Source organism: Mirounga angustirostris, unplaced genomic scaffold, assembly GCF_029215605.1.
Source record: "Mirounga angustirostris isolate CCGP_5_RB_7025 unplaced genomic scaffold, mMirAng1.0.hap1 SCAF_13, whole genome shotgun sequence".
In the NCBI taxonomy this organism is placed as follows: Eukaryota; Metazoa; Chordata; class Mammalia; order Carnivora; family Phocidae; genus Mirounga; species Mirounga angustirostris.
Genome location: NW_026991721.1, coordinates 101,923,640 through 101,948,316, shown reverse-complemented (window position 1 = coordinate 101,948,316; position 24,677 = coordinate 101,923,640). Strand labels below are relative to the sequence as shown.

Sequence of the window (24,677 nt, the reverse complement as noted above, 5' to 3'; positions counted from 1 at the left end):
TCTTGGAGAATTTACCCCTTTGTCATTATGTAGTGCCCCTCTTTCTCCCTGATGATTTTCCTTGTTCTGAAGTCTGCTTTAAGACAGAGGTCTTTATATTAGAGACAAAATCAAGATAAAGTTCTTTGCTATTTACTAAAGAATCAACTAAAGAAAATTTTACACAGAAAGACTGAAAAGACAAATGGTAAAAAGGCAAAACTAACCAAAAAGATCTGGTATAGTGATATTAAATATCAGATAAAATAGAATTTAAAGTATAATTCGATAAAATTAACAAAATTAACAACTTTAATTAACAAAATATAATTTAGTCTAAATAAAGAAGGATACTACATAATAATAAATATGATACTCCACCAAAAGATATAGCAAGCATAAATATTTATGCACCTACCGACTTAACCATAAAATACCTAACATAAAAATTGACCTGATTACAAGGAGAAATTAATAAATCTACAAGCATAGTGGAAGATTTTAATACACTCTTCTAGAAGGAGCAAGCAGATACGAAAGTTGTAAGAATATATAAATTTGGGGGCACCTGGGTGGCTCAGTCGTTAAGCGTCTGTCTTCGGCTCAGGTCATGATCCCAGGGTCCTGGGATCGAGCCCTGCATCAGGTTCCCTGCTCCGTGGGAAGCCTGCTTCTCTCTCTCCCACTCCCCCTGCTTGTGTTCCCTCTCTCGCTGTGTCTCTCTCTGTCAAATAAATAAATAAAATCTTTAAAAAAAAAAAGAATATATAAATTTGAACAATATAATTAACAGATTTAATCTCAAGGATGGATATATATATCCCTGTGCTTACAAATAAAGAGCATGTTTCTATTTTTCAAAAAGACATGAATCAGTTACAAAAAAATGACCATGCACTAGTACTTGTTTTTCTGTTCAGAGAATATTAGACTCTAAAATGCTGGTTCCATGATTCCACAATATCTGCTCTTAAATAGGAACAGGTAGTATCATTGTAGGAGTACAGATGAAGTTAGTCAAATTTAAGCATCCAAGGCTGCTCATATATGTTGTCTGAAGGGAACACAGACTCAGAAATGAAGCCTCCAAAAGAATTATCAACCTTTTCTGAAGAATTAATATAATTTAAAACATGTTCTCTGATAATGCAATTAAGTAGGGAACATTAAGTATGTTTTTCAGCTATAACATTTCATAAAAAAACAACACAAATCACAGTTCTTCTCACCAATCTCAGGAAGTAAGTCTTTAAGGCACTTTGATCCACAAGAATAGTCCTTTTAACAATCTAAATATCCATTCCTGAGTCATAACCATTTAACTCCATATTCTTATCCATTTTAAAACTTTTCTTCTTCTCTAGCTTAAGTCAGGAAATTGCCAAAGAAGCAGGGAAGTGCTGACTTCTCTCTCCTTCCACACCTTGCTCTCCTCTGTCTCTGCTTCCCTCCAGCTTGCCTCTGGGCGTGCAGAGTTGGAGGTGGGAAGGAAAGAGTGAAGAGTAGAGAGGTAAGAGTCAGGACACCTCCTCTTGACTACACAGACCTAACCTGAAGATGGTTATGGCAGATGCCCAGCTAACTACTTCCCCCTCAGGGCATTTTGTAGTCTCCTCAGATATGGTCCCAGTGGGTCCTTGGAATGCAGAGTCCCCGACAAGGAATCTGAAGTTCTCAGCAAGAAAAGCACTGACTCTTCTCAGTCAGATATTATAATTCCTCTTTCCTGGGCAACAGTGCCCCCCATCCTGAGGTCACATGGCTCCTCCACAGTCCTCTTGGGTGGGATTCAAAAGGGCCCATGGTCTTCCCTCTCTGTCATGAACCAGATCTGGTCCCTGAGAAGTGCTTACTCATCCTCACTCCACTGAGAGAGGAAGGACTCCTAGTGCCACTGTTGCTCTCAGTGTGGCTGCCTCAGTCTGACCCAGCCACCGCCCTCCCGCTAGTTCTCATGCCCTAAATGTAGCAGGCATATTTCAAGGCACTTGCGTTCTTCTTTCAGGGCACCCTCTCTCTGGCTTGAAGAGACAGAAGCAGAATCCCTCTTGTTCTCCACTCCCAGAGGTGGGGTGGGTTCGGACGGGTGGAATGCATGGTTCTCTGACATCTCTACACAGACATCTTCTATTGTGTTGGCCTTGGACTTGACCCCTCTAAATGGATGATGGACAAAGGGTACCCAGATGAGTTATGTGCCACTATCTTTGAAAGTCTTGCATAAGCGGTCTAAACACCGTTTGGGAATCTGGGGCACTTGACCTTTTGCTCTGAGCCTTTGAAGCCAGAAAGAAGGCCATCTTAATAGCCTGTTACATGACCATCATTATTATTAAGCAATGAGACAAATAAATCTAGAAGGGAATCTTTGCCTTAATGAGTCTCCACTTCCAGAAACACGTATGACACATCTGCAAGGTATTCTCAGGTTTACTCACCTTAACTCCAAGGCACTCATGTTATGAGAATACCAGGAAGTCATGGCAACAGGGAAGGGAGATCATTTGGAGGCAAGAGAAGATCTAGTCTTTTCATCTTTCCTCAAGTCAAAGCCCATAATTTTGAACAATTGGTTGGCATTTTGAGTTTACAAAGTGCTTTCTTCTTTTTTTTTTTCATTATATACTCACAGTGACCCCGCTGAGTCTGTGTTATTATCCCAATTTTTTTCTAAGAAGTAGTATATTGAAACTCAGAAGACTTAATTCTTATTTAAAGTTACACAACCGAAAATAAATAAAAAAATAAAGTTATGCAGCTGGTTCATAGCACAGGAAAACTTGAACTCCTGCCCTCTCTCCGGGAAAGGACACTCTAGGCTGCCTGCATAGGAGGCCCACACAGTTTTAGTTTCTTCTTACCAACAAGTTGAGATGGAGTAGATTTTCAGAGGGCAAATTCCAAAAGAGCAGGCTGAATACTCCTGCTAATAAAACCTATCATTCAAATCAAGTTCCACTAGGTAATCACATATATATTTGGAACTGTATATTGCAGAGTCTCTTCGATATATGGTTTTCTAGGAATACATTTGTCATGTCTAGTGTCCTAGCTTGTTTCTGAGACTGGAGATAAGTCTCAGAAAATATTGGTCTAATAAGGGAGAAGCAGTAAGCAAAAAGCTCCAGATAGGGAGTGCTCCAAGTTGGGTTGGACACAAGTTTTGATTAGTTCGTGATTTATCCCATGTTATAAAATATTTTCCCTGAATTTCATGGCCCCAGAGTCTTGTGACTACTTACAGCAATCTCCTTCCTGGCTGGAGCAGTGAGGAACAAGTAAGTGACCTCACCTGAGAGTGAGAGAAGGAATGCAGGATGGCATCACCAGTGTGGGATGAGACCGCCCGCCTCCCTGATGTGTCCCTAATAAATTATTTTGTCAGAGGACGCGTTCATGTGATGTGTAAGGCAGGCATCAGGACTATTGCTACTAGCCTATTCAGCCTGGAGCTTTTACTGATTGTCAGGCGAGTGACAACCAGGAATCCTTAGCCGAAGCAACAGAGCTTCTAGCTATCTTACCATAATTGTGCTTCTGTGTTTTATCAGAAAAGAAATCTATTTTTTGTATCTAATTTAATTCCAATTAGAGGAAGGGAATTCTATGAATCTATGTGGGAAACCACTTTTTTAAAGTTTTAGCTGCCCAGACCGCAGTCATTTGTAAAACACCTCCAAGTAAAAATAAATGAGAGGTAGTTTGATCTCACAGGTATTCAGGGAGTTGATGCAGGCCCAACATACATGAGCTGGAAGCAATTAACTGAACTGCTCAGAAAAGGGAATTTCAAGTACTGAGCATCACAGAAACAGCCTGAGATTAAGCAACTGGGACTGTACCAAGGTTCAGGAGCCTTTCTCTCTGTGCGTCAGTTGTCCCATCTGCAAAACGGGACTACCATGGAGATGAAAAAGCACGGGAATCAATCAACTGTTTCATAAGGTTTCCTCAAAAGGTTACAATTATGATTCTGTGAAATTCCCTGACTGAACCGAGGGAGAGAAAGGGGGAGGTATCCGGATCTTGTAAGAGGCAGTGACGTAGTGGGGGAATAGCTCGTAGGAGGGCTGCCTGGGTATGATGGCGGCGCAGCCACTCTCTGGACATGTGATGTGGTCAGAGAGATCACTTACTCTCCTCTGCCTCAGGTTTAGCACCTGTAAAGCCTCACAGGGTGTTATAAAGACCGAAAGAGTTCACACATACAGTGTTAGAACAGAGCGTGGCACAAAATAAGTACTTAGCAAGTATGAGCTGTTATCACTCTTCTTTCTCACTGATGCAGGTGTGCATAGATACTCTTAACCTGCGGGAACATATTCAAGATGGCGGCAGAAAGAAGGCCCAGGCAGCATAGTGGTATCTGGACTATAAAAGTGAATTTCAGTTATATCTAAATACTTGGTTTGGCAAAAATCAGGATTTGATGCCCTACGACACACAGACACTGTGCTGGGCACTCTTGTGCATTATCTTTGATGTTCTCGCAATACTGCAGGGTAGATAGTAAGACAATTATTACTCTGATCATTTTGCAGACAAGGAAAGTGAAGTTAGAATAAGTCATCCAAACTCGCACGGTAAGCAACAGTTTCACACCCACGTCCACTGAAGCTCCAAAGAGCCAGGGTCATTGCTCAAACCTGCTGTCTTCTGTAGGCCTGTGCAGGGCCAGGCACTCTGCAGGACGCTTGTCTCTTGCCAGCGCCTCTACCCCCACAGGCCTGCAGGGCGGGCATTACCATCTCTACTTCTCAGAGGGCTAAACTGAGCCTTCTCCTTGACAGTGCAATGTGCTCACCAGCGACAGTGAGGTGGGAAGCATCTGACATTTTTCAGAGTAGGAGTTGAGATGACAGTGCTGAAACACACTCAGATATATTTATTTCCAACCACCCCAACTGGCACTCTAGCACCTCCTTTTGAATAATGGGCCTCATTCAAGCTGGAAGGATGACTCATCGCCTGTCAGTGCTAACTGGTGAGGCTTGCGGACTGCAGCCTGAGGCTCCTGGAGATGGTCCAAGGACCCTCTCTCCTTAGTGCCAGGGGGACACCCACTTCCCCTCCCCGCATGGATGTGTCTTGGGGCTTAAATAAGTCCCCCCACCACTTCCAGCCACCACCCTGCTTGGCCCCAAGAAGGCAACGCAAGAGAGATGCACACACAGCCTAATTACCCTAACTAATGGCCTGTCACAGCACAAGAGACCGTGAAATTTTTACCTAGGGGTGAGCACCCAGGCTTGCATGTTTATTTTTAATTATAACATCTCATAAAGTTACAAGAAGTTGGAATTTGCCTTGCTGTGACATTTAGGAATCCCAAATCCCCTTGTGTTCTGTTTATTTTGGGTGAGTCTTTTCACTAGGCATGCTCCCCAGCGGAGCTGACCATTTGTGGTCATCACACATGTCTTGTTTGCTTGGCTCCCGCCAAGAGGCGGCCGGCTGCAATCTCTGGTTGTCTGTATCTGTTTGGAAGGTTCGGAGGCAATGGGCGTCATGGCAGAAACAGTGAGCTCTGCTCTCGACCTGCTTGCGAACTTGTGTGGTCCTTGTACTTCCCCGGATCTTTCGGATGTGGTTTTGAGGTGATGGCTAAAATGGATGATTTCTAAAGATGTTGAGATAATCTAATCTATCCTGTGGCTCTAGAAACATCCACACCTGAGACTTGCCAAGGGGAGGCTATTCTGTTTAAAATCCTGCAGAGAGAAATATTCCCCAGCCCCTCCCTGCCTGGCCTTTCACAGTTAAGACATTCCTGGAGTTGACAGGCTTTCTCATAATCAAGGTTCTTTCTTAAACATTCTCTTGTTAACACCCTTTCCACAGCATTATCTGTGGTTTTCATAAAGTCTGAGCCTATTTATTATCATCAACCTGTCCTTCTGGGTTTTCTTTTCCTCCAGCTCTCCCCACTTCAGCTTTCTCCTAGCCTGGAGTCAGCTTCATTACTTGCTCATGCATCCAGAAGATACTTAAGACTTGTTTCTCTTAAGAGGCTGCCCTGTGCTGAGGTAAATGGAACATTTCTCAAAGAGTGTTCCTTGGAACACCAGTGACCATGAATATGAAGAAGTAAGTGCTCTGAGAAAGAGCTCCATGGTAAGATACATTTTGGAAGTGCTGGGCTGAATAGAATGAAAGAAGCATCTCTAGCCTAAGAAGCTGAGATCCCCTTCTTTGCCTGTTCAAGCTGTAAGATCAGGAAACCAGGGACAGGAGAACTGCCTGTCCCTGCATAGTTACCTCACCTTACACATAAGAGAGGAAAGTGAAAGACATTTTCTCCATCTCCCCCCTGGGCCAAACCCCATCTCATGCAAGGGACATCATGGAGGAATGGACACAATCAAAGACTTTGGAGGTAAGTCAATTCCCAGCCTTGCACTTTCTCTTTGTGTGATATTAGGTGAATTCTCCCTCCACGTTCTGTAACCTTATCAATGGACTAAAGCTAAAAATACTTGCCTCGCAGGGTTGTGGTGAAGAATAACTAAGAAAAAAAACAGAAATAAAGAACCTATGATCACTAGACAACTCCAATACGATCAGAACTGAAATCTAAGCCCCCTAATGACCAACCGGGTCTCCTTTCCCCATTTGAAGATGGGGTTGACTCCGCCCTTCTCATCAGAGTCCCTCCTGTCCTCACTTCCTACACAGAGGTGGTGTCCAGACCAGCCAGACAGGCCCATTTGAGGGATGCAAAGCCTGACTTTGGATGGCATTGACGGCCAGTCCTTAACACAGGCAGGAAATTCTGTGGCTGGGCAGCTTGTCGGTAGACCCACAGCCCGTAGAGACTCTGGAAGTGGAAGATGGCGGGTGTGCTCTAGAAAGTGGAAAGGAAGTGCTCCCATTCCTGATGTTGGCAGACAGAGCTGCAGCGGTCATCCTGGCTCTGGGAGAGATGGGGTGTCCTCTAGGGACCAGTCAACACTCATTCACCCCCTCCAGTCTTTAAATGAGACGGAAATTGGCAGTCCTCAAACTTGTTTTACTTGGCTTCCTCAGTGGTTTTGAAAACTCATGTTAGTTGCCAGGAGTTTAAAGCTTAGAGAATACATATAAAAATTCAGGTCTACGGTGTTTGGTTTTTTGTTTGTTTGTTTGTTTTTGTTTTTGTTTTTAATCTAAGTATTCCTACATAACAGCAATTGCCCAGGGTAGATGCAGTCCCTTAAGAGATGGCCAGGAGATCTGCTCTCCCACCTTCACCCTTCCCTCCCATTATACCTTATCTTCTGAATGTGTGCCTCAGTGGCTTTTCCAGGTACCAGAGTTTGAGCCCAATTCATTTAACAAAGGCTGTACCAGGTACTGTGCTAAATGCTAGAGTACAAAACAGACTAATGAGGGAGAAAGATATGCAAACAGCAGTAATAGCAACTAGGTGCTCTAACATTTACAAAGGGCTATGGAAATCCAGAGGTGGGGAGGGCTAATGGCCTAACAATAATAACACCTATGATTTATTGCGTGCTTACCGTATGCCCAGCACTTGGCCTCCCCGAGGAGTCAGGGATGCTTCTCAGAAAGTTTTCCCTTCAAGAATAAGAAAATTGTCAGCTGGAGAAAAACATTTCAGACAGAAATGCATTATCCAAAGCCTTGTGAACTAGCTAGGAGAGTTCAGTGAACAAGTGAAAATACGTGCCTGCAGCCTGAGCTGTACAAGGGGCCGGGGTGCGGGAAGGGCCATAAACTTCATCTGGGGTTCGAGGGGACCCGAATTCTATCCTGCAGCCAATGGGAAAGCATCTGAATTTTAACGGGCTCCTCCACAGTCTTTTCTGAGTGCCAGCTTAGAGAAAGGTATAGGGTCAAGAGTCCTGAAAAGGAGGGACAAGGGATGGAGTCACCACTCTTTCTGGACCTTTGGGCAGGGGGATGCTGGGGTGCTTTAGCCTAGGGTGGTCCCCGCTACCCTCCACCCAACCCTCCTGTAGGATATGTTCAGGGAATTCAAAGTGGCATATAGATTAGTCCAAGTCCAAGATAATGAGGAAGGTAAAGCTGGTGCCAAGCATACTGACAATGCTTTTGAAACCCAAGTGTGATTCTGTTGGTCATTCCCCTCTCCCCCAGAAGAAAGATCTGAGTCTTCCTTAACACCTATGAACAGACATCTTTCCTCTCAAAGCCAGGCACAATACCTTTCACGAACATGTGCTTTCATTGTTGCTCCATCCAGCATCTCTATTTTTCATTAAATCTTCCTTCCTTTGTGAATCATTTCTTTTTTGGCAACACCCATTTACACTAATATGCAGAGGGGTCACAGGGCAGGTCGGGGGCCACTCTGCCATGCAGATTATTTAGAAGAAGCAACACGAGAGTCCTTTGGGAAATTCTCACATGGAACTAAATCAGAAAGTAATACCCTGTTTTGTCTGCACTCTGCACTAGTCCTCGTGTGTCCTGTAGTGGAATCCTGGAGTTTCTCCCCGTTGGTTGAAAGATAAACAAACCACTGGCTCCCAGCCCTACCCTAGAGCTGTTCTAAGGAATTACACTGAAAACAAAGTGTCATCAAAACCAAACCAAAAGATGGAAACAAAATCTTAACCGAAAGTTCTCACTAGCTGTTGATTTCAATTCTTGGAGCAAAAATTTCGATTTTTTTTCCATGAAGGACAAACCTTTATATCAAGATTAGTTGACTCCCAAACTTTTCGTTTTAAGAAGATCCCCTTTTCAATGTCGAATAATTTCAAGAACTCCTCAGAATACTGTCAGTATCAAGCAGTTGAGGAAAAAATACAACAGAAATCCACTACTAATTCAGTAAGACTTTTTAGAGGAATTTTAATTTTATTGATCATATCCATGCTTTTACCTGCCCATTGAAAGGTAGCAACACGCATAGCCGAGAGGTATCGCTTTTCTGTTCTGTCTCAAGTATCGGCAGCAATTACTTGGAAAGCACATTGACTACGGAGGCCTTTGTAAGAATTCCTTCCCGCACTCCATCCTCAATGGGAGTCGTCCACCGGCCGATTGAAAATCACGGAGACTCAGATTAAACAGCAAAGATTCAGTGTTTTGTGTTTCTTTTAGGTTTGTTTTTTGTTTTGCCAAAGAACAGAATTCATTGTGATATCTGTAGAAAATGACTGGTGTTTGGTGGAGGTCCTATACACTGTGCTCTCTGTGTGCCTCCCTTCTGTTTGAATTACCCATGTCTCCTCGAAGGAGAGGCCCTTCAAAGGTCTCTTCTATCATTTACTCCAACAGGGGATAATCTTGGCAAGTCTGCAGCTCCATGTTTAGTACCTACATGAGTACCGTATTTCCCCCCCCAGGAGCTAATCCTCCAAGAAGAACCACGGCTATCTGGGTTTAACTCAAGTGGAGACACAGTAATGAGGCTGGAAAGGGCAACCCAGGTCATTAATGTCCCAGAATTCCATAAAGAATGTAGCAAAAAACTGACATTCATTATTTTATCATGTACTGATGTGCATTGTGTGTCAGATAAGTGAGGCAAAAATAAAAACTCTGGCCTCGAGGGTGTGCTACACAAGAAGTTGGAGGTGTTTTGAGCTGTGGAGGCACAGAGACCTAAGTGAGAAAGACTCCCTGGGAGCCACAAATGAAGTGTCACTGGAGTTCAGAGAATGGGAGATGGCCCTCCTCACAGCCGGGGGGGGGGGGGGGGGGTCTGAGCAGGTTTACAAAGGAAGCAGTGTTTGAGTTGGGCCTTGAAATATGAAGACACTGGACAATTCTTTTTTTTTTTTTTAAGATTTTATTTATTTATTTGACAGAGAGAGACACAGCGAGAGAGGGAACACAAGCAGGGGGAGTGGGAGAGGGAGAAGCAGCCCTCCCGCAAAGCAGGAGCCGGATGCGGGGCTCGATCCCAGGACCCTGGGATCATGACCTGAGCCGAAGGCAGACGCTTAATGACTGAGCCATCCAGGTACCCCCAATTCTTTTTTTTTAAGATTTTATTTATTCATTAAAGAGGGAGAGAGCACAAGCAGGGCAGGTGGGGAGGGGAAGAGGGAGAGGGAGAAGCAGGGAGCCTGACATGGGGCTCGATCCCAGAACCCCAAGAACATGACCTGAGCTGAAGGCAGACAGTTTACCAGTTGAGCCACCCAGGTGCCCCCTGGACAGTTCTTTAAATCTTAAATTTTAATTGTTTAAATTTAAAATTTAAATTCTTTAAATTTAAAATTTAAATTCTTTAAATATTTTGTGGCTTGAGTCCAGAAATTGGAGTTTTGGGGAAATAGTCACTTAGCTTTCACTTAATCAGGAAAGACTTTTCAAGAGAGGATGGGGAAGGAATCTTTGAAAGGATATAAAAGGCATACCCCTTTTACCAGCCAAAGTAATTAATAAGCTTCCAGATTGTATGGGCTAGTCACAGAGATTCAAGTTCCAGTAAATCTGAATGCGTGACTTTCCTGTTAGGGGCTGAGTTGTGCCCCTTCAAATTCATATGCTGAAGTCCTAACCCTCCATACTTCAGAGTGTGACTATATTTGGAGACAGGGTCTTTCAAGAGGTAATTTAAGGTAAAATCAGGTCGTACGGCTGGGCCCTAATCCAAGGTGATCGGTGTCTTTATGACAGACACAGAGGGAAAACACGGGAGAACATGGGGACAAAACATTCATCTACAAACCAAGGGGGGAGGCTTCAGAAGAAACCAGCCCTGCTCATACCTTGATCTTGGGCTTCTAGCCTCCAGGACTGTGAAACAAGTCTCTGTGGTTGAAATCCCCCAGCCTGTGACACTTTGTTATGGTGGCCCGTGGAGACTAACACATTCCCTATTTTACAGCTGACTGATCTTAGGCTTATAACGCATTTTTGACTACATATCCTTATGCCAAAATCACTGGCGTTTTACACCAAGCACCTCTCTGGCTGCATCTTTCACAATCCATTCCTGCTTTCCACCCCACCAGCAGCTCTCCCGACTTTCACACTTCACACACTCACTCACAGCACCCAGCCCCCTGGAGAGTCCTGCACTCAGGTTCATTACCTGATGCCTTTGTATTTATCTTCTTTGCCTGGAATGTCCTCATGCTCTCTTGTTTATTTGGGGAGTTCCCTTTAATCCTTCAAAACTCAGCTCAGAATCATGACCTCTGAGTAGGCTTCTTCCCTGGCCTCTTCTGCCCAATATTTAATAACTCCCACTGCTATATTCTGAACACAATTACTTATTGCACTTACGGTGGTAGTTTACTTTCCCAAATACTGAGCTCTTCTGTGGACTGTGTCTGACTCATCTCTGTAGGCCCAGGACCTAGCACAGAACCTGGTACACATCAAACACTTCATAGATGCTTATTGAATCGAACAAGTAATTGGATAGGTTGTCATCAAATAAATTCACATTTTTACAAGCATTGTATGTGCAGCAAACTCTGAAGTTGGAACATGAATGTGGATCTTTTCACTGGAAATTACATTGATACAGCATGTAACTACTTACCAGACACTTTTACTATTATCAAATATATATGGCAGGTACTGAAAGTGACCTTAGATACTGGATCAAGCATCTTCATTTGTAAAGGAGAAAATTTAGTTGAAGAAATTTATCCAAAGTCCCATAGCCAGGCAAGTGGGCAATGCAGAACTAGAACACAGATACTCTGACACCTGACCCAGTGCTCTCCCACTTATCCAGATTCTCATCGTTGTTTCAGGCCTAGATCAGATCTCAGCTCCTCCGTGGAGCTCTTTCTGATTGCTCCACTCCATGCTAATGCCCCCCTTCTCTGAAGTTACCATTAGTCAGACCTATGTTGGCTCTAGATCTTGCTCCCTCAAGCTCCATAGGTCTCTTTTCAGACCAAGTTCTAAAGTCCAGAAGACTTAGATCAAAATCCCAGGTTCTTATCCTCCAACACACACACACACACACACACACACACACACACTTGCATACTGACCCAGAATCAACTGAGGTACAGACTTCCATGAAAAGAGATTTCTGGGATGATGATCTCTCCATTCTGTCAACCTAATCCTGAACTAGTTCTTCCTCCAGATGGGTAAATACAGGTTTTAATATGCCTCCTTCTGATGGAGCACAAGGTCCAACATTCTCAAAAGTAGAGTCCATTGGAAAGAATCTTTAAGTGCTCCCGGAAATTTATGCCCTTCAGGTCCATCTCTCCACTTAAAAGTGGAGCAGCTAGCCCAGGCTTCTCTCCTCCATGCCTCTAGGCAGGTGTCCCGTATTGCAAATTGATTCATGGGGGCAGTTCAAGTGGGCAATCTCCTGTTTTTCCCACTCCACCAACAAAACCACAACATATCTCCTACCCAGGAGACTTTCTGGATCACCCCATCCTCCAGGAACACTGAACAACACTGCCCTTGGCAGGGGAGGTGAGACATCCTTGTGATCTTTGCCCACCACTTTCTGAAAGAAGGAGTGAGAACTTGCAGGACCAATTCCGTCTTCAGGCAAGATTTCTTATAAAAATCTATGTTCAGAGAAAGAAAGTACGATTAATCAGTCCACCATAACATAAGCAATAAGAATTTTGCAGGGGCAGTTCAACAACTAGATATATTTGTTTTCCAAGAACTGTATTTAGTATAGCCAGAAATAAATGTGAAAGTAGCTTGAAGTTTACCTAGATAAATTGTCATTGCTTTTAAATAAACAAATATTAATTCTCTCATTCTCCCCTTAATATCTTGAATGGAGGACAGGGATGATTACTGGTATTTCCTTCATACCTTTAGCATACACATACTTTACAGTAGGCATTTGGCCCTCAAAAACCATCTGTTGGACAAAAAAAAAAAGGGGAATGAATTGATCAATGAATTTTGTTAAGTTGCTCTTGCTTCTATCATCTCTCTTTATCTAATTTCATATTCATCATAAAACAATTTCCTAAGTTGCTAGATCAACTGTTCTGCAGTGCAGCACTTAGCATTTCCCTGGTGGATCCATGAGCAATACCAGTCTACTCATTCTGATTTTCCCAGTCTTTAGCTTTATTTCTGAGTATGTTTGATGGTCGACACTACTGATCTGTTTTAAGACTGCTGGGTTTAGAGGCACCTGTGTGGCTCAGTCGGTTAAGCGTCAGACTCTTGGTTTCAGCTCAGGTCATGATCTCAGGGTCCTGAGAGTGAGCCCCCATGTGAGGCTCCATGCTCAGTGGGGAGTCTGCTTGGGATTCTTTTTTTTTTTTTTTTAAGATTTCATTTATTTATTCATGAGAGACAGAGAAAGAGAGGCAGAGGGAGAAGCAGGCTCCCAAGGAGCAGGGATCCCAGGACCCTGGGATCATCACCTGAGCCAAAGGCAGATGCTTAACCATCTGAGCCACCCAGGCGCCCTCTGCTTGGGATTCTTTCCCTCTGCCCCTCCCCCAACTTGCACACTCGGTCTCTCTCTCTCTCTCTCTCAAATAAATAAATCTTAAAAAAAAAAAAAAAAGACTGCTAGGTATTACTGCAGTGATAATAATGATAAGAGTTAGCATGAATAGTCTCAGATCCTGTGTGCCAGACACTATGCTAGCTATTTTACATCTAGTATTTTACTTAATTTTCCATACGCTCTAGAAGGTAGGTTCTCTTATTTTCTCCTTCTTAATCTTACGGACAAAGATGTTAAATTACTGGCTAGCAAGTGAATAAGCCCTCCCTTGAACTCAGAGATCTTGTGTTCTCTCTCTCTCTTTGATTCTAGAGTTTAAGCTCTTGTTCATTGTGCTATACCCATCTCAGTAACGGCAAAATATAGGTTCACAGAACATAATGTCCTAGGCCTATGAAGTATATGCTATATAGATCCACCTTCAAAAGCCCTACACTTTCTGTGTAATTATTTAATAGCACTTATGGCCTTTGGCCAAGCCACTTACACTTCTTTGCCTACACGCCATTCTGATGCATAGTCCATGCTCATTTATTAGGATGAATGTAATCCCGCCCTATAAACCTCAGTGATACATTAACTTACACCCTTGAGTTCTTCAATATGGATCACCAGCTTGTCTAATCCTAAGAACTCTATCTTTGAAAAAGAATTGCCAAACCCCATTACCAAGGATATCTTCTGGTTTAAAGCCATTATTCATTCATTCTGGAAAATATTCAAGAAATTTAATCCAAGACTTTGTAGGAAAGAAATGAATTGATGTTGTGTCTCTTATGGGCATCATCTATTATAATGTGGTGAGTTTCATTATTACATTCTTACTTGATCCCACACCAAGTAAGAAGTTCCAGATAAGCTTCCAGGTGTCATGGAAAGAAAGCATTACAGAAACTTTCTGGTGTTTGTTGTTGTTGTTGCTTTTAACTTTTCCCTCGGCATGAGGTGCCTTCACATACAGCAGACAATGTTGTTAAGCTTCATTGTTACCATATAGCATTGTTTTCATCACTGATTAATTATCATTTCTCTGAAAGTGCTAAGTTCTAGAATTTAGAGAACTATTAATTTTGAAGAGAGCAGTGACAAATCATAGATGACATCCGTTGTTTTCCGTTTTCTCCAGCCAATTTTTCTTTGTTAAGAGCCAACTACTACCAGTCGAGGAGTCTACATATCCTGTCACTTTCCCAAATGAAATTAATTCCTGGTCTAGAGGTTGATGGATAATAAAATGTCCTAAACAGGACATTTTTTAAAAAGGACATTAAAAAAAAAAAAGAACAGATTTAAAAAAAAAAAAAGGAACTGGAGGGGCGCCTGGGTGGCTCAGTCAGTTAAGTGTCTGCCTTGGGCTCAGGTCATGATCTCAGGGTCCTGGGATCGAGCCCTGAATCGGGCTCCCTGCTGAGCGGGGAGTCTGCCTCCCCCTCTCCCTCCCCCCACTTGTGCTCTCTCTCTGTCTTTCTCTCTCTCAAATAAATAAATAAATAAAATCTTAAAAAAAAAAAAGGAACTGGAATGTCAGCAAAGCAGAACAATTTGTTTGTGATCACTGAGAATTGACTGCCATGAAACAAGGGGAATTGAATATTGGAGTACGATGTTTCAAAAATGCACAGAAACCCCAGCTCTTCCGAGAGTGCTAAGATTGAATCTTACAGATCAAATGAATTTTTCTAGAAATGCTTGAGTATAAGAGAGAATTATGATTAATGTTAAGGTAACATAAAATTAGCACTGTCATTTCTGCCTGGATTAATTCTTTCTTAAACGCATTGTTGTGTAAGATCCAGGAAACTGCCTGCCTGGACAGTATCCACATGCGGCTGCAGCCTGTGCCTGGATCCCTGGGTAGTTACTTGCCCTCTTTCCAGCGCTGGAGGGGGTTAGGACCTGGACCGAGACAGAGACTGCCCAGCCATGCAGGGCCCGGGGTGGCGAGTCAGGAGAGACAGGCCAACAGAGGCCCTGCTGGGGGATTGACAACCCCAGCCCCTTGCAAATGCATGCTGGTGGAAGACCTCAGCCATCTTTCCATTTTCCTCCTTCTTCTCTGAAATCCCTTTATTGAACTGTTACTGTTCATCCTCTAGATAAAAAGGCAAGATGCACAAAATTAAGGAACATGGGGAAAATGACACACATTCTAGAATTTTATACAGTTCTGTAGTTCTAATTTCTCAACTTCCATTTTCAAAGCATGCTCAGTAACCTCTTTCAGATCATTTCACAGACTAGTCATTAGATATTAGGTCCATAACTGCTGGGAGGCAATTCTCCATGGGTCTCTTGCATGTCTGCACATCTTGCAAGGAGAGGCATTGACTATCCTTTGTTCTTTCTGGGCCACCTTTTAAAGGGTATGTGTCCAGCAAACAGCCTTGGAAAAATGTCTCCCTCCAGAGCAAAGGGCAGGCATGCTTACTGCTCATTAAAATAGATACCACTTTAAAAAAATAAAATAAAATACCGCTCATGAAGAAAAAAATTTATAACTGTGTGGTGACCGATGTTAACTAGTTGTAGTGATCATTTCCCAATATATACAAATATCAACTCATCACGTTGTATTCCTGGAACTAATATGTTGTATGTCAATTATATGTCAATTTTTTTAAGTGTGAAAAAAACTAAATCATTGAGAAGATTAGTTGAGAAGACCCTCCGTAGTTGCACAGGACCCTAGTGAAGTGCAGTCATGGGAGCCTGGGAGGGAACACAAGGTTAGGGGCCTTTCTCTGAGCCTGCATTTTGCAGATTTTAATTATTCATGTGTGATATCTTTAAAACACTTGCATTATTAAAAAAACAACAAGACATGGGCTCCCTGAGCTAGCTCCAGGTCCCTCCCCATAAGGAAACCTATGTGCACAGGCATCTGTTTGGCCCCATCTGCGTGACCCCCTTGCGACTTGAGCCAGGTGAACGGACGCACATGCATAAGGGCTCACGCCTCTTGCTGGGCCGTCCCTCACCCCTCACCCCGCACTGCTCATTGGGCCCTTGCTGGGCCGCCCTTTCTACCTCCTACCAGCATCCAGAAAACCGGCAGGCTGACTCGAAAGGGTAAAATCTCAGAGCTTTCACAGTTCTTGGCAATAGCCCGGCGGCTGGGACGCAGAAGCCGCTGGATAAATGGTGGCCTCCTCGCGTCAGCTGCCCTCCTGCGTGTCCTGGTGGGGGCTGGTATTTCTGGGGTCTACTTCCCAGTCAGCCTCCCAGTGTGGTTCTTTCCTCTCCTTCCTGCCCTGCAGGCTGGTTCTTTGCGTCTTTTTAGTTAAGGAAGACATCTGCTTTGATCCCTCATGTTTTGTCCACTTCACGGGATCTCTTGCCCTCCTACAGGCCTCTCAGGCTTCGCCTGTTGGAAGTCCTATCATTATGTGTAGTACCAACCATATCTGGTCTCCCCTCTGGTTTCCAGCTTCTCTGCCCTCCATGTGGCCCTCCTCCATCTGCCCCAGATCCAGGAGGAACATTTCAGTTAGCCATGCCACCAGAGGGGTGAGCGCCGCCAAAGGGGTGAGCGTTCCTGCCTATGACGCAGAGGCTATTCTCCCCAGGCTACAGCTTGCAATAAACATGGTCCCTTACTTTCTTTGTCCTTTGTATTATTTGCTGACTAATATGTCTTTCCCACTGGCCCATAAGCATTTGGAGAGCAGGATGTCACACTCCTTTATACATGCCCCTTACAGCCTAGTGCTTTTACAAATAATAGTCACTAATGAAAATGAGTTTTAATCTTACCTATAGAATTAGTGCAGGCATATAAAATCATTACTATCTGTGACCTTCGCAAAGAAAAGAGGAGGGCCATTCTGTCACACAGGCCTTTTTGTCTCCCTTGCCCTTCCTCGCATCGCTATTGCGATTGCACCTCCCCTGCTCACACAATCCTTTGGCAAGAGCTAGAGAAGACGGCTTTGTGGCCGAGGCACTATTCTGGAGATGCCTCGGAAGCAGGAGTGGAGTCACCAGATGAGCGGGATGGGAGTTCTGAGCGGCCCTGGAGGAAGCCCATGGTCGGTGGAGGAAAGCAGTGAATCGAGGATGGTGGGGGGGTGGGGAGCGGCAGGGAAGAGCTCTCAGACACACCACGCGAGGGTGTGCAGACAGTGGGACAGACTTTAAGTGACGAGGAAGGCTCCAGGCTCGCGTTCGATTCCTGCGGGACGAGGGCAGCGGGGCTGGAGTGACGGCAGCACCAGGAAGACCTTACTTAATCTAGCTTTTATTCTCCAGGGCTTCTCGGGGCGGAAGAGTGACCGTGGAGGGAGAGGGCCTCAGGAAACTAGAGTGCCCTCTGCTCTGCTCCTACCCTTCCCCCACCCTTGGCCTTCCAAGTAGGTTCACCTGGCCGACCAAGCCCAAACCCTGCTGTTCCCCACTTTCTCTCCAAGAGAGTGTCAGGCTGCAAGAGCGAAGTAGGGCCCCGGGAGAAGAGCTGCTCCTTCCGCTGCACTGCTTTTCACATGTTGGAGATGAAGTCGCGGGGCGTGCACAGCATCTTCATCGTATTTTCTGATGTACCTGGCACAAATGCCTAAGACAGCTACAAGTAATTGCTCTCCAAGCTCCAGTGAACTAGAACATCTTCATTTAAATCATGCATCGCCTGGAATTCTTTTTTTTAAAGGAGAGCAAGATGACTTTATGTGGAGTTGCTAGGCAGCCAGGCGCTCGGGGAGCTCAGCCGTACGTGCAGCTTTGCAGAATCTCAGCAGGAAGGCACAGTGTCCTCTTCAAAAAGCTCTCCTTACGCAACACTCGCAAGCTTCCACCACATCCAAAAATGTAAGCTCCTCTTGTTTTTAACTACCCACCATTCCCGCACCCCGTTAACCGGAGATAAACCAGAAGATGATTTGTGTTACCAGCTCCCCTGCCCCACTGAGGGGCTTGATGCAGCCCAATCTTTGGGCAGAACTCGGTCAAAGTACGGGAAGAAATGACCTTTTAAAGCGTTTCGCTTCTTGCCTTACATGAACATGGAGAAATTTTGGAAAATGCAGAGAAGCATGAAGCAATTAATAAAAAAAGAAAAATATGATAATCCCACAACTCAGAAAAGTCAATGGTAATTATGGTGATGTTTCCTTCTATAAAGATATGTGACAAAACTGGCATCACTAAATACTCGGGATTTAACACAATGCCTAAAAAAAATAGTTGGCGCTTGTACCCAACAAATGATTTTAAGGAGTGGTTTTATGTCAGTTTTTTCAATGAAGATTATATATAGGAGTATTTTCACAGTATTAAAGATCTTTCATGTTTGGTTAATATTTTGTCATATATATGTATTATAAATAATCTACTTTCATCTTGTCTACTCTTATTAGGCATTTAATTTTTTCCTAAATTTTAGCTAGTTTAAACAATGCTGTTATGAAAAGCCTTTACATAATTCTTTGCCCACTTTTTAAATTTCTTTAGAACAGATTCCTAAAAGTAGAGTTATTTGACCAAAAGGCATGGATTCTATTTAATTTCTTAGTAGTTAATCATCAAGATGCTTTCAAAGACACTGGTAATAACTTATATTTCCATCACAGGTTATGATCATTCCTGTCTCACTACACTTTAATTAGCATATTAATTAGTATATTGCCATTTTTTATCTGTCAATTTCATTGATATTTTATTTTATAAAGATATAATTTGCGGTTGGAAATCGATACCTTATTTTGACTTGATATTAAATATTTTTTTACATTTTGTGGCCATTTACATTGATTTCTTTGTGAATGGTGAATTAATAGCCTTTGTGGACTCTTTCCCTCCTAGGAAGGGGACCACGGAGAGGCATGGACACCAGGAGGCAGGGGTTACAGGGCCATCTTCAAGCCTGTCTGTCACAATCAGCTCAAAGTCAGCTTGAGATTTACTTGAGGCTTTAGGAGTCCTTGAGTAGTCTAGCTCAAGGGATAAATGTACTGACATCTAAAAAGCCAAGAGGAAGGATTTCTTTTTAGAGCCTTGTCACGTGTTTGGTGCTCCTCATTCCACCACCCTTACAGACGGAGCGGGGACAGAAAGGGATTTTTCACCTTCCACCAAGTGAGAGTGAGAGCTCCAGGCACAGCACTCCGAGAACTTGACACGTGTCCCCTGGCTTTTGGGGAGCACAGGTTCTGAGAAATGAATCCCACCAATCATATGGGGGCCACAGGGAGGTGTCCTGGCTCCTGCCTGAGACAACCGCTTGGAGAGGCGATGGAAGGGGTCGAAAGGGTGGCCACCAGATACCCAGGGGCTGAGAAAGAATTAGAAGTGGCTTGCAGAGGAAAACCATGGTGTGTGCTAAGAACCTCCCATCTGAGAGCTCCCCATGAAAGAGACAATCAGCATTGGAGACGGAGAATCAGCATAGCTGGCTGGTAATCATCCCTGCAGCCAGCAAGACTAGTCCTGACTTGATCTCTCCTCCATCGCCCTCTTTAACTCCAGCAGAGCCAGAGCACGGGGTAAATCAAGGAGTAGAGGAGCAAGATCCCTAAACAGCCAGGAAGCCTATGGCTTTCCTCTGTTCTACTACTGTAACTCTCTGGGCCTGGTTGAGAGAGAAGAGAGGATACAGTTTTAAGTGAACACTACATTGGACAGTGTAATCGCTAAAGGAGAGTGCTCTTACCATTAAAGTAACCAAAATGCATTTTTAAAAATCCAAAAGTAACTAGAAACTTCTAAAACCTTCCCATGTTTTCATCCAAGGGATGGAAAAGAAACAGTCCTCAAGGCCAGGGGTCAAAGGTCAACAGTGGGGAAGAATAAGGTTATTTTCGGCCTGTGCTCTATCAAGTTGAACTTGGTCAAATATGTGGCAAAAGGAGGACCCCAGGCATTTCTCTCCCTTTTAAAAAACAAGTCTGTAGCTATTCTAATCTGTTTCTTTTTCTAGACTAAATTTCTTAGAAAATTCCTAATTAGGGTTTTTATTAGAGTAGGCCAGGACTTTTAATTTAGAGAATTTACTTCTCCACAATATACATGTTGCCATCTGGAATACTGTATCTCTCCTTTTATTCAATTATTTTTGGAACCCAGTAAAATCTAATATTAGTCATCCTCATTACATCCTACACAATTATTATTGGCTTTAATCCTGTGAATTTTATGGCTTGTTTTTATTGACGTTTCTGTTGTTGCTACTACTGATGCAGTGTTTTTCTCTCATATCTTAAAACTGACAATTGAGTTTTAAATTAAATATAGCAATTTGTACATTTAAATTGTGACCAACCACTTTACTAAATTTTCATTAATTTTAAGAACTCTTTAGTTGATTATTTTGTACTTCATGGGTGTGTAGTTAAACTGTCTGCAAATAATGGTAGATATGTCTTCCCACATTATAGCTTTTGTTTCTGCTTTGCATTTTACTGCATTGTCAAAAAAATAGAAAAACGTTATCAATGGTGATATGGATCAGATAGGTCTTGTTCTTTATTTTAACTGGAATTTTTTCTAGTGTTTTAACCTTGAGAATGATGTCGGCTATTGTCTTTAGAAAGACTTCCTTTGTGTGTTAAGGAAGTAAAATGTTATTCCCAGTTTTATAAAAATTAGGTCAAGAATGGCTATCTAACCTTTTTTGTCAAAGGCCTTCAGTTAAAGTTATTTAAAGGCCTCCAGGGAAAGACCTTTTAATACCCAAAATAGCAACTCTTGCCAGCGTTTTAAACACTCTGGTTTATGCATAATTTAAACTTTATATTATAAATTCAGTCTATATGCTTCTGTTTTGCCTGAAATAAAGATACAAAACATTGTCGGCTTTTATAGATTTTTAAGGCCCATGTAGAACTAATAAATTGACCAACAGGACTCCTAATCACTGGAGTTGTATATACATTCACTTTTCAGAAAAGGAGAAATGATAGATTTTTTAAAATTCCATAGTCATATTAATAGCGGCTAACATTTTCAGCTCTTGTGGGCATTTATGAAAGAATATGGTACCAAGAGGAGCCCATGGATGTTCGCTGAGAATAACACGTATCAAATTAGCCAACTTACTTTTTTATAAAGTTCTAAAATGAGAAATACTTGTTAGACAGAGTGAAATCTGGTTTTCATAAATTCATTTACTTAGTAAAGCCTCTCTTGATGTTCTTCTTGGTAAAATGGAAAAATACGGATTGTAGTATAGCTTTGCAGCTATTTGAAATTGGAGTCTAAATAGTGGTTCTGTGCTCCTAAGAGGAATTATCAGGAGATTCTCTTAATCCTTCCCTTTCAATATTTTTGTCAGTTATTGGGATGAAGGTATAGGAGGTGAAGCGTGCCAAACTCCAAAATGTCACAAAGCTGCAGAAGAGAAGAAATCAAATGGCCAAAAACAAATAAATAAATGAATAACTTACATGATCTTAATAACCTGAAACATAAGGTGGAAATCTAAAGAAAAAACAAATCTTAGAAAAATGAGTATGCGCAAGTGACCAGCAGATGAGTATCATACAAGAACTGGAGGTTGAAACGACTGACTTGCTTGTTTACACCAACAACATCAACAGCAAACATTTTTTTTTTAAAGATTTATTTATTTGAGAGAGAGAGCATGAGGCAGACAGAGGGAGAGGGAGAGAGAGAATCTCACCAGCAGACTCTGCACTGAGCAGGGAACCCAACGAGGGGTGGGATCGCGGGACCCTGAGCCGAAACCAAGAGTTGGACGCTGGACCCACTGCGGCACTCAGGCGTCCCTCAACAGCAAACATTTCTGAGTGCCTTCAAATGAGGCTTCTGGTCAACATGGAGTGGCTTGATGTGGTCCTGGGCTGGCTCCCAGGAAGCAGACGGTGGAGTTTAGACACCAGGATGGGTATCAGGAGTGCCCTTGGAATCAACACCTGTGGAAGGTCAGGGAAGGAAGCAGGAGCAGGCAAGGGAAAAGCCGAACTGATAAAGGCCCAGTAACTGCCTTGGCCAAGCTCCTGAGGAGTGTCAGAACCAGAACGGCTCTGCAGAAGTGTCCCAAGTTGGCGCAAGATGGCCCAGCTCCTGTACTCCCACATTAATCAACCCTTGGATGTGGGCCGCCGGGGGGAAGGGGCACGACCTTGGACGAGGCGGCTCTCTGCAGCTGAGGCAAACCCTGAAGGGGCTGACAGCTGAAGACTATCTACAGACAGCGCTGCCAGCAGCTGGGTCAACAAATCCTTCGGGGAAGGGGTTTCTGGGCCATGAATCACAGTGTCCACCACAGTGGGAAACCCCAGGGCCTGCTCCAAGCCCGTAAGAAATACTGGGGAGAATGTATTTTTTTTTTTTTTATGCTTTTAATACATGGTGAAACATAAAAAAGCAAGGAAGGGTGCCAAAAGTGAAGAAGGAACTGACAGGCAAATCCTAAGAACCAGATACATGCCTTAGGGGGACATGGTTTTAAGCTCACCAAGGAGGAAATTAGAGCGTTAGTCTCTATTCCCAGTCATCTACCAGAAAGGAGAACTGCCAGCTCATCTCTTGTGTGTGTGGTCCAAATCTGTACTATCCTCAAGGTGAAAGAACCCTAAAAGGATATATTAACGTAAAAATTAATCTAAAAATGGTCTGTGCATAAATTAAAAACACCCCGTGGATGTCCCCACCCTCAGCATACCTGAGGATCCAGTGGTAAACAGCACCAGCCAGAGGATGAGCTCGCATGCACAATGAAGGCCATACAGGTAAAAACCTTCAAATGCCAGGATCTACAAACTTAGAGCATTCTGAAAGAGACTTCAAGATACATATGCTTAAAAAAAAAAAAAAAAAAAATCCAAAAAGCAGATCAACTGGAGAAAATAACAAATAGAAATTCTAGAAATTGTGAGTACAGACATTGAATTTTTTTTTAAAGTTCAACTGATGACCCACTCACCACACCGTTAAAGAGAAAAAGGAATAAATTGGAAAACTGATATGTACAGATCACCTGGAATGCAGCGCAGAAGGATAAGAAATGGAAAAATATGCAACTGTCTACTCTGTTCAATTATTAAATAACTAGTATGTGCCAGGTGTTGTGCTGGACATGGGGAATACCATAGTGAACCAGAAAGAGTCAGAGTGACTCAGGAGATTTATGTTGGTGTCACCAAAACATGCTCTACACTTTTCTAATCTATGACCCTTACAAAATAAAGTGAAGAAAGTAAATGATAAATAGCAAGAAAAGCTATCTGGTAATGTGGTCTGGGGCTCTGGCAAGCTAATGAGGAAGCCTTTGTCCCTCTCTCCTTTTTTACTGGTTAACCAGATCTGCAACAATGTGCTCCTTTCTGTACCCCGCAGTTTAAAGCTGGATGTGATAAATTACGGAGAGTCCAGACTCAGGAGACAAAAATATTGAGCAGCCTAGAACATACATCATCTAAGAAAAAGTTGAAGCGTTCTTAGCCCGGAAGAAGAGCATACTTAGGTGCAAAACCTTCCACGACGTTCCAACCCCAAAGCGTGATTCAGTTTAAGGCTTCCGTGGCAGAAAGGAACCATTTACCGCTTTCTTTCCTCCAGTTCACAGCTGAACTCCAGCCCCAGCCTTTCCTGCGGGTTGGTGAGGCCACGTGACCAAGCTCTGGCCAGTAGCCTGGAACTAGGAGCACACGCGCTGCTTCTGAGCCTGGACCGGAGAAGCCTCGCGCCTGCCTGTGCCCTCTCTCACTGTCTGTGGACGAGGTGCAGAGCACTGGGGCCTCGGAAACCAAGTTCAAGGTCGGAAAGCCACAGTATGGGAGGAGCCGTGGTCCCCGAGTAACTGCATGCAGGAAAGCTTCCCCCGATTAGGCATGTTTGTTTCCAGCCTGACGTGATTAAGAAATGCACTCTTAGGGGCCCCTGGGTGGCTCAGTCGGTTAAGCGTCTGCCTTCGGCTCAGGTCATGATCCCAGGGTCCTGGGATCGAGCCCCGCATCGGGCTCCCTGCTCCTTGGGAGCCTGCTTCTCCCTCTCCCACTCCCCCTGCTTGTGTTCCCTCTCTTGCTGTGTCTCTCTCTGTCAGATAAATAAATAAAATCTTAAAAAAAAAAAAAGAAAGAAAGAAATGCACTCTTAGCCTACTTGAGCATTAGGCATTTTGCTTTTATTTATTTTTTCTAATACTAGCTCACATTACCTTAACTAATACAGTTTCTTTAAATAGAATTCGCATCCAATTTTCACTCCCAATTCCTGCCTGATTCGTTCTAATGGAATTCTATTTATGGCAGTTCTGTGTCCCCTAGGGAAGCACTCTTGCAGGGAGAGAGCTTTGCCCCAGCCTTGAATTCTTTTTGTCGCAGAGCTTGGTGTATCATCTTGTCACCGCTCCAGATTC

General features: G+C 43.3%; 1 protein-coding gene and 1 long non-coding RNA gene across 14 annotated transcripts in view; one reads left to right on the top strand and one right to left on the bottom strand.

Moving 5' to 3' along the window:
- POU2AF2 (POU class 2 homeobox associating factor 2) overlaps positions 1-24,677 on the top strand; it is a 497,177-nt gene that overhangs the window by 324,397 nt on the left and 148,103 nt on the right. The window contains exons 7-8 of one of the 13 annotated variants that reach the window (XR_010407109.1): positions 9,762-9,916; positions 17,618-23,733. The exons of 11 other annotated variants lie outside the window; for them this stretch is intronic. The gene's annotated coding sequence lies outside the window, so the exon portion shown is untranslated. Of the gene's footprint in view, positions 1-9,761; positions 9,917-17,617; positions 23,734-24,677 lie in introns of those variants that run through there. One more of the 13 variants, XR_010407110.1, reaches the window with a different exon arrangement.
- Positions 22,769-23,934, bottom strand: LOC135362430 (uncharacterized). Its single transcript, XR_010407114.1, has 3 exons — positions 23,731-23,934; positions 22,983-23,101; positions 22,769-22,892 (listed from the first exon to the last, which is right to left on the bottom strand). It is a non-coding gene; the product is annotated as an uncharacterized LOC135362430 (long non-coding RNA).